Consider the following 9,642-nt stretch of genomic DNA (forward strand, 5'->3'; position numbering starts at 1 on the left):
CGTAAAGGATCTGTATGCTGAAAACTATAGAAAGCTTATGAAGGTAATTGAAGAAGATTTAAAGAAATGGAAAGACATTCCGTGCTCATGGATTGGAAGAATAAATATTGCCAAAATGTCAATACTACCCAAAGCTATCTACACATTCAATGCAATCCCAATCCAAATTGCACCAGCATTCTTCTCGAAACTAGAACAAGCAATCCTAAAATTCATATGGAACCACAAAAGGCCCCGAATAGCCAAAGGAATTTTGAAGAAGAAGACCAAAGCAGGAGGCATCACAATCCCAGACTTCAGCCTCTACTACAAAGCTGTCATCATCAAGACAGCATGGTATTGGCACAAAAACAGACACACAGACCAATGGAATAGAATAGAAACCCCAGAACTAGACCCACAAACATATGGCCAACTAATCTTTGACAAAGCAGGAAAGAACATCCAATGGAAAAAAGACAGCCTCTTTAACAAATGGTGCTGGGAGAACTGGACAGCAACATGCAGAAGGTTGAAACTAGACCACTTTCTCACACCATTTACAAAAATAAACTCAAAATGGATAAAGGACCTAAATGTGAGACAGGAAACCATCAGAACCTTAGAGGAGAAAGCAGGAAAAGACCTCTCTGACCTCAGCCGTAGCAATCTCTTACTCGACACATCCCCAAAGGCAAGGGAATTAAAAGCAAAAGTGAATTACTGGGACCTTATGAAGATAAAAAGCTTCTGCACAGCAAAGGAAACAACCAACAAAACTAAAAGGCAACCAACGGAATGGGAAAAGATATTTGCAAATGACATATCGGACAAAGGGCTAGTATCTAAAATCTATAAAGAGCTCACCAAACTCCACACCCGAAAAACAAATAACCCAGTGAAGAAATGGGCAGAAAACATGAATAGACACTTCTCTAAAGAAGACATCCAGATGGCCAACAGGCACATGAAAAGATGTTCAGCGTCGCTCCTTATCAGGGAAATACAAATCAAAACCACACTCAGGTATCACCTCACGCCAGTCAGAGTGGCCAAAATGAACAAATCAGGAGACTATAGATGCTGGAGAGGATGTGGAGAAACGGGAACCCTCTTGCACTGTTGGTGGGAATGCAAATTGGTGCAGCCGCTCTGGAAAGCAGTGTGGAGGTTCCTCAGAAAATTAAAAATAGACCTACCCTATGACCCAGCAATAGCACTGCTAGGAATCTACCCAAGGGATACAGGAGTACTGATGCATAGGGGCACTTGTACCCCAATGTTCATAGCAGCACTCTCAACAATAGCCAAATTATGGAAAGAGCCTAAATGTCCATCAACTGATGAATGGATAAAGAAATTGTGGTTTATATACACAATGGAATACTACGTGGCAATGAGAAAAAATGAAATATGGCCTTTTGTAGCAACGTGGATGGAACTGGAGAGTGTGATGCTAAGTGAAATAAGCCATACAGAGAAAGACAGATACCATATGGTTTCACTCTTATGTGGATCCTGAGAAACTTAACAGGAACCCATGGGGGAGGGGAAGGTAAAAAAAAAAAAAAAAGGACGTTAGAGTGGGAGAGAGCCAAAGCATAAGAGACTGTTAAAAACTGAGAACAAACTGAGGGTTGATGGGGGGTGGGAGGGAGGGGCGGGTGGGTGATGGGTATTGAGGAGGGCACCTTTTGGGATGAGCACTGGGTGTTGTATGGAAACCAATTTGTCAATAAACTTCATAAAAAAAAGGTGATAAAAAAAAAAAAGAAAGTGACTCAGCAGTACCACAGGACATGGAATTGGTAGAGAAGTTCAGGGTGTTATAATTGCATATCCCATATCCAAGTAGCTGGAGGAAAGATGGAATGTGTTGAATAGAGCCATGTCTCTGGGTCCAAGTTCCTACCCATGTCCATGTGAGCACTGTTGACCATGGCCCACCTGCCTCTCCCACATCCACCCCAGCTGAACTGATGAGCATGGTCATCCAATGCCACACCCTGGGACTTGTATCTAAGCCCACAGGTGGCCCCCAGGTGCAGGGTTCTGAAGCAGCCCTCTGTTCTGTCAGATGATCTAGACCTGGCTTTCCTGAGGATCCTCCATTTATCTATTCTCACTGGCAGATGTCCCTGAGCAGGGGCATGAGGCTGGCAGAGGTCCAGGTCACCCTGAGGGCACCCCTCTTGCAGTTTGCACTCTGGGCAGTGCTGGCTCATCTCCAGGGTTCTCAAGGCCATCCCTCAGGTGCTACATCTCCTCTGAGGTGATAATTCCCAAGAAGAAGCTGCACCACAGCAAGAGCATTCAGCTGCCTGGCTGGCTGTCCTATAGCCTGTGTTTTGGGGACAAGAGACACATTATCCACATGTGGCACAAGAAACTCTTTTGGCCCAGACATCTGCTGATGCCTCCATGCCTCCAGACTGTTACTACCTCGGCTACTTGGAAGAGATTCTTCTTTCCATGGTCACCATGGACATGTACTATGGGGGTCTTGAAGGTATCATGAAGTTGGATGATCTTGCCTATGAAATCAGACCCCTCAGCGATTCCCAAAGTTTGAACACGTTGTTTCTCAAATAGTGGCAGACAAAAGGTCAAAGAGACCTACTTATTACCTGGGATATAAAGAGGATAGGGAACCCCTGTTCCTCAAGCAAATGCCAGTGCAGTCCCCAGGATCTCTAGGAGGTTGTATTCATCCCATCACGGAATTTTGAAAGGACTTGTTCTCAGTTTCAAAACAATGTATAGTGTGTTCAACCATGTGTCAAAAAGTGCCCAATTCCTAATAAGGCTAGTTAGCTTAATTGACTCAATGCTTCATGGTATTGATGTCAGTGACTATATTGGCTTCATGATCATTTTTAATGAGAGAGATCCATAAACATGGGTAAATATGTGTTGCATGAAAGTCCTTCTCCCCCCCCCCCAATATTATGTATCAAAGAATTTTCAAATTCTTAAACCACATTCATCCTTAATTGTGATTTCAGGTGTATCCCATGAACTTAATTTCATTCCAGTTGCATATTCTATATGCCATCTATGAATGGTAATATGCCATTATACTAGCTTATTTATGCAGACATTAATTATTGTTGTGAGAGCAACACATAAGATTGCAAGAAATATTGCTTTCTGGGTTTACACTGATGAATATGCTTGCCAAAAAAGGTCCAACTGCATTATACCCGATTCCCTGGTATAACGGAAGCTTTCCATAACTATTCCTTCATTCATATGCAGCACATAATAAATTGTGGAACAGGCAAGTGCATGCTCCACACCGAAATGTGCATTGAAATAAAAGCCTGACCAACAATCTTTTTGGTAACTACTTAGCTGACCCACGTGAGTAGTGAGACTGTGGCTCCTTCAAGCAGTGCTACAGCAATCCCTGCTATAAAAGTGATTGTATCTTAACCCCTGGAAGCAAATGTAATACAGACAAATGCTGTACAAACTGCATCTATTCCCATGCTGGGACACTCGGAAGACCAATCCAAAATATATGTGATCTTCCAGAGTCCTGACGTGGGGTGTCCTTGGCGTACCCTGATGACTTCCATACGCAAGATGGAACCCCATGCACTGAAGAGGGATGCTGCTATCATGGGAACTGCACTTACCACACTATGCACTGCCAAGAAATCTTTGGCAGAAATTCTGGGAAAGGTGAAGATGTCTGCTATACCATAAATCACAAAGGCAGCCGATATGGACACTGCAGAACACCCCAGGGAATTCAATGCTGAACCCTGTTCCCACACAGACATGCCGTGTGGAAGGCTGCCGTGTAGGAATGTCACATATCTCCCTCAGCTGCAAGAGCATGTTGGATTCCATCCGTCGAGATCTCAGGGGTCTGGTGTTTGAGGCTGGATTCACATCGTAGCACAGGAACAACTGAGATTGGTCATGTGAGAACTGGTACCCCCTGTGTTCCTGGAAAGTTCTGTCAGGACACCTACTGCACTGGAAGTGTGGCTCAGCTGAATTATGACTGTATCCCACAGAAATGCAGTCACAGAGGGATGTGCGACAATAAAAGGAACCGCCATTGTCATGTAGGCTGGGATCCTCCATGGTGCACTGGACGAGGCACTGGTGGGAGCACAGACAGCGGACCCCTCCAAGAAGAGTTCAGTCAGTCAGGCAAAGTCATGAATCCGTGGTATATCTCAGAGTGGTTTTTGGTCACATTTATGCCATATAGCTGCAATCCTCTTTGGTATTGCCACAAATTTCAGAATTATCAACACTGAGAAAGTTCAGGAAGTGATTGTTGGTGAAGACAATCCATAATTTAGGCACCAGACCCCTGAACAACTATAGGCAATGCACTTGGCACATCTGTGAAAATACAGTAATGAGGCCACATAGCTGACATCCACATTTCCGGGGCTCCACAGAAGACACAGGGGTCCCCAGCACATCCCAACTCTGACACCAGGTATCTCATGGGTCACTGACCAGCACTCTGAAATAAAACTTGAAAACTGCATGGTTGTGCCCTCTACGTATATTTCTAAGCATCCAAGAGCCCAAATTGGGCCTGAGACTCTGTGCCGAGGACCCGAGTCAGCAGGTGTGTCTTGAACTGAAGTGTCTAGTTCCAGAATTAAGAGAAGTTGCCACAAGCTCCTTTATGGACACATTCATGAGTTTTCTCCAAAACTGTGCTCTTGCGCACTGAACATTTTCTCATTCTCCAGGTAATCTGTCTTCCTCCAGTCCCAATGTGGGGTCAGGGTAATGGTGGGCTACAACCCTCCCAAAGCGCCTCTCCCACACTGGGGTGTCTGTGGGCTGTGAGGGAAGAGGATGGAGGTTAGGTTCCACTTAGCACAAGCTGTGCTTCCCTGGAGAGCAAGTTTCCACATGTGAGAGACTGAGACCATGAGGATGAAAGGAGCACCCAATGAAATGAATCAGAAAGGTAGGCACAAGTACCTATGGATGACTCTGGCATCCAGAGGGAGCCAGTGAATGTGAATCCCTGCTCTCTTTCTTTTGGCTACTTCAGTGAGTTTAACCTTAGATAAGAATCTGCTTAGGATTCCAACTTTGGTTTTCTAAGAGCCTTCTAGAATAAACACACAGAGGTGAGCCTGTGAAAAGTTCGGGACTTCAGCCCCATCCACTCCTAAGTAATCAGGTACTTGCTACCATGATGTCTATGTCCTGATCACTGGGAATGTGCGATCGAGGGCTGCGCTTTTCTGGGTCCTTTTGCCCCCTTGTTCTGGGCTCTTAAGTCATAAATCCTGTTTCTCCATTTCCTTTGTTGTGGGTGTACTGAAACCCCACCTTCAGTCAGAAGGGCCCCACACATGTCATGTACCCAAAGCAGGAGCAGGGATTCCTAGGGAGCCCCCTGTCAACCCCTGAGTAAGTGGCTCTTTCTTCTTCCTTCAGCAGATCACAGTCTACATGTTCTTAATTTGGTACAACACCTGGGGTGCCCCAATACATTTGCCCCAAGTATGGGATTGGCAGCCTAGGTGGCGCCCTCCTACAATGCGTTAGAGCTAAGAAGGGCTCACTAGTTCCTCACCACCACATCTCAGTTGGTCTGAGATGTACCCCCCTACTGGCTGTATTCCTCGCTGCTGTTGACAATGGCTCCCTATTTGACAAGTGTTGAGTGGGTCACCCCAGTGTGGGAGGCCTCAGCACACGTGTCTGGGAAGAGCTAAAGTCTATATCAGGTCTTCTCTGTCATGATCCACTACAACAACATGTCCAAGGACCAGCGTGAAAGACAGAAATGGTAACAGGCACTATACCATCATGGAAGTGCAAGGTTTGCTGGAATAATTTGTCCAAAGGGAGGGAGACGAGGACATTGATTGGCTCTTGCAGGCCTTTGTCATTTTCTCCAAGCTGTTGCTTACAGCACTTGACATGCTAAAGCTGGCTGGATTGGACCAAGACCCCTAAATTCATCATTCACTGAAAAACTCAAGGTATGAACGTCCTGTTTACTTAGAGACAACCTAGAGAAGCCCACAGACATTTCACTGTTTCAAAAGGCCATGGCAAGCACACCAAGGCACAGGTCAGGAGACACACACCAGGGAAAAAGGGGAAGGTTCTGAGGAAGAGGTTTCCTAGGGCCCCAGAGCCCACAGAGGTAGGAAGAAAGAAGCTCTGAGTCCCAGGGCATGGATTTTTGTGGCATGACAGCACAGGCCCACTGGGAGAGGTCAAGCCCAGGTGACTCAATCCAACTCTAAGATACAATGGGTACAATTCAATGGATGTTTTTGTTTTTGTTTTTGTTTTTGTTTTTGTTTTTGCCTTATGTCATGCGCCCACGATCCCTTGTCCATTTCCAACCTGGAGGAGAGCCACTTGACAACAGAATCTAAGGAGTTCTTCATGAAGGACCACTCTGATTTTAATCCTTGTGGCAATACAATTCATGGAAATACCAGCTTTAGTATAGAAGACATTAGCATGCATGCCATAGTCAGATGTGAAAACGAGAATTTTCAAGAAGCCCAAGACTTCTTTGCTGCAAATGCTGATGGGCTCACCACCTCCACAGATAGGAGCCCATAGGAGTGTCCATTCGGCATATGGAGACTGGGGGACTCTTATGTGCCCCATTCAAACGGTGGCACTTCAACTCAGCTCTCTTGACCTAGAGATGATGCCCACACTTCTCTTTATGCACAGCTCTGAGAAGAGGGGTCCTTAATGACTTAATCTCATGACAGCCCAAACACAAGTCAGAAACCTTTGCTCAGACATTTGCGATCTTCAAGAGACTGCTGTACCTACCCTTTGGGTGGGTGCCATCACTTCTCTGGTCATGACAGCCCTGGTAGGGTGAGCTGGGATCCAAGTGGGTGGGAAGATGCCAAGGCCCTGCCTAGGGACCTGAAGGTCCATGGTGTATGTCCTTCTTCAGGGGACAGCTGCCTGTATACTTCTGTAATTACCCTGTAAGACACAGATATAGACACTTTATTTCTCTCATTGACCCTGAAGTCAAGGTACAGTGCTTCCCAGGAACCGCTCCAAATACAAGTGTGGTGCCCTTTATCTTACAAAGTATAAAGGGAGGGATAATAGAAGTGTCTCAATATTCCTTAGATGTCACCATTGGAAGAATCTTTACTGAATCTCTTTTATCAATGGTGGCCCCTTTGACCCTACACTGTCTTCCTAATGGTGTGGATGACCTCATATGCCATCAAGGCCAGTGGGAACAAACCCAGTGCCTGGCCTTCCTGGGGGGAGTTACATATAAGGAGATTTTAGGACTGCAAATTGCACCACCCACACCCGATTAACTCAGGACATATACACCAATATTGTGTGCAATAGAGGACTGAGTTATTGCAGTCCATAATTCAAAATTTACTGAAGGAGGGCGTCATTAAACACACCATTTCTCCTTTCAGCCCACCCATTTTACAAGCATTAAAGCCCCCTCCTAACAGGTGGCACTTTACAGTTAAATACTGAAATGTAAATGCCCAGATGCTCATAAGATGGCTCACATTCCCAAGACTATCTAGGTAGTTGAGGGTATCTAAAGGGCCACAGAGGAGACGTTGGCATGACTGAGCTAGCCAGTATGTCCCATTCAGCATCAATGACCAAGGAGTCCCAGCCACAGTCTGCTCTCAGCCAGTACATCTCTAACCTGCTGTCTTCAGAATTCCTAACAGCCCAAACAGTGCCAAGATGTTAGCCTGACCAGCTCATGTGGAGCCTGTCATGAATTCCCCCTTCTCTGGCAATTGAGGCCCACTATCACTGGTCAATTCTCATGAATTACTGCAAGTATGTGACACATGGGATGCCTGCAGCCCTTCAGCAGCTATAAGGTGGGTTTTGTCACCTGATTGAGCTACTCCAGATTTTCGGTCTACTTTCACATGACTTGTGCTGTTAGGCAGACTTATCTGGAAGTGGCTGACCTATGTCAGTTCATGCATGGGTGGTCTGAGTTCCAATGAAACATTTTGTTATGTGGAAAGTGTTTGTGCCATGGGGGTTATGCTGGAGTACCTATTGGCCACCTGGCACCAGGTTGCCTTGCTATGTTACCAAGAGAGAGCACATCACCATGCTTGTCTTCATGCAAAGGGAAGTATTCTCTCCCAACAATTCACCTGAGCAAAGGACCATCCTGAAGCTTCCACCAAAGTTGTGGTCCCATTAATGCAGTGGAAGGAAAAGCAGAGTGGCATTGCAGTTCTGGTTGTGGATACAGGACCCTTCCATTTCCATCCACATGGTGCATTCACCTGCTTGCATTGGCAGGAAAAAACACTACTTCAGGGGCTTACTTGCTATCCTGATGTCAAAACAATTGACAATCAGACTGATTATTTACTGTAGCCGGGACTTGGAAAACTGGTGTAGGGGTCTGTGTCTGACCTGCTGAGATAACTACACAGGTGAATGGGGCAGATGCAGTCTGAAAGACAGTCGTAGAGGGTCAGAGGGAGAGAAGGAAACATATACAGTCTTAAAATAGTAGGGAAAGGGTAGACTCCATTTTAAAAAGTTTTTTTTTTTCCTGACAGGAAAGAGCCAGAAAATGAAACTGGGTGGAAGAGCAGTTTTTGATCCGTGACCTACTATGTGATGCCATGTGCTTCCAGAGCCTGGGAATTGGTTCTAGGAATCCTTACCTATGGTTGTCATGGGGATGGCCATCAAGGGTCTTGACGATGGCATTTTGTGGAACTATTTTGTGCAGCTTGTGTGAATCCAGAGGCATCTTTCCCTAATTCTGATGGCAGTGTAGTTGGTTACCAGTTCGTCATAAGGTCCTTCCCAGCTCTCTTCAGGTGGCACTGGGTGCTCTCTGAAGACCTGATGAGCTTCCAGTATTCTGTAGAAAGGGTGGCAAGGCTTGTCAGTGGCAGAGGCCATGTTCTTATTGTCTGTGGATGATATGACCCAAGTGTACCAGTTAGTTCTTGGACATGGATATGCATGGCATCAACTTGGTCATATAAGTTATCATAAAATTCACTCAATCAGTAATGAAAGGGTTAAGGATTCCTTTCTAAAATACTATTGCAAAGCGGGTCAGTCCCTGCCTGCTATTTGGAACATTGTGAATCTCATTAAGGGCCAAGGACAATGATTCTGGATGTTCCAGGCCAGTTTCCAGGCAGATTTTTCCTGAAGGACTTTTGTGTCTATGTTTTCATGTTCTGTATCTGTTCCCCTAATCCTCATATCTTCATTGTCCTCTTCTGTGATGATTGACGATGATGTGGGGTATGAAATTCTAATTATCACCCCCAAGTCTTTGCAAGTACGTAGTTTGTCTATGTGCTGAAGTGAGTTCCTTCGTCTGGCTAAATCCATAATATAATGGCAAATCCAGGAACCATTTCAGGCATTACATTCTTTAACACAGTCATGGCATTGGCATGTCCTAACAGCGTCCTAACACCTGTTGTTATGGTTGTTGTTTCTATGGGTGTACAGAATCACATGAAATTATTCCCAGCAACACAGACACATGCACACTTGTATGAAATCTTCTCTGTGCATAAAACATCTTTAGGGTTAATATCATATATTGTATGATTTTCAGTCATGTCCATGCATAGTTAAATTATTGCTAGCCAAATGTATAGTATAGGAATGTCTTCTAAGAATACCTTGTTT

The 9,642-nt window shown here is 45.2% G+C and overlaps 1 pseudogene; it reads left to right on the plus strand.

Annotated features, from left to right (window-relative positions):
• The first annotated feature begins 2,111 nt into the window (after positions 1-2,111).
• Positions 2,112-4,296, plus strand: LOC124512367 (disintegrin and metalloproteinase domain-containing protein 21-like; annotated as a pseudogene).
• The last annotated feature ends 5,346 nt before the right edge of the window (positions 4,297-9,642 follow it).

The sequence above is a fragment of the Lynx rufus genome, unplaced genomic scaffold (genome assembly GCF_022079265.1).
Source record: "Lynx rufus isolate CCGP_SWC_20201006 ecotype Redwood Valley unplaced genomic scaffold, mLynRuf1.p SCAF_17, whole genome shotgun sequence".
Lineage (NCBI taxonomy): Eukaryota > Metazoa > Chordata > Mammalia > Carnivora > Felidae > Lynx > Lynx rufus.